Source organism: Wasmannia auropunctata, unplaced genomic scaffold (assembly GCF_000956235.1).
Source record: "Wasmannia auropunctata unplaced genomic scaffold, wasmannia.A_1.0 LD336106.1, whole genome shotgun sequence".
Lineage (NCBI taxonomy): Eukaryota > Metazoa > Arthropoda > Insecta > Hymenoptera > Formicidae > Wasmannia > Wasmannia auropunctata.
In genome coordinates this window covers 460,325-460,900 of record NW_012026784.1, presented here as the reverse complement: position 1 = coordinate 460,900, position 576 = coordinate 460,325, and positions in this window count along the sequence as shown.

The following is a 576-nucleotide window of genomic DNA, read 5'->3' as shown; positions in this document are numbered from 1 at the left end:
CGGCGGGAGGCGAGGAGGCACCGACTTTGGTAGAGGTCCTTCGCTCTATGCTGGAGGAGCTGCGCGAGATTCGGGAGGAGCGCGCGCTGCGACAGCAACAGCAGGCCGCGTTCAAAACGACTCTTCGCGCCGAACAGCAGCGACAGCGCGCCGCCTTCGAGGCGATGTTGAAGCAATGCGACGAGGAATTGCTCCTGCTTCGTGAGAGACTACGAGACACCACGACAGACCAGTTAAGTCCTTCTAATAATAATGAGAATTCCGCGCGTAACTATAATTCGAATGCCGCGAATATGTGTTATCGTTCAGACGGCGTTGAAACTGTCGCGAGTTCTGGCGATCGAGCCGATTCAAATGTTTCCTTCCGCGGAACATCGGGTGTGAAAATAAAGCCGGACACGTTTGACGGGAGTGCTCCCTTGCGCGAGTTTTTCGCGCAATTCGATTTGATTTCTCGTGCGAATCGTTGGGGAGAGGAGACAAAGATTGCCGTGCTTGTGTCGTGTTCAAGAGGGAAGGCACGTGCGATATTGGAAAATGTGCAAAATTTAGAAAATTTAAATTATACGGAGTTAA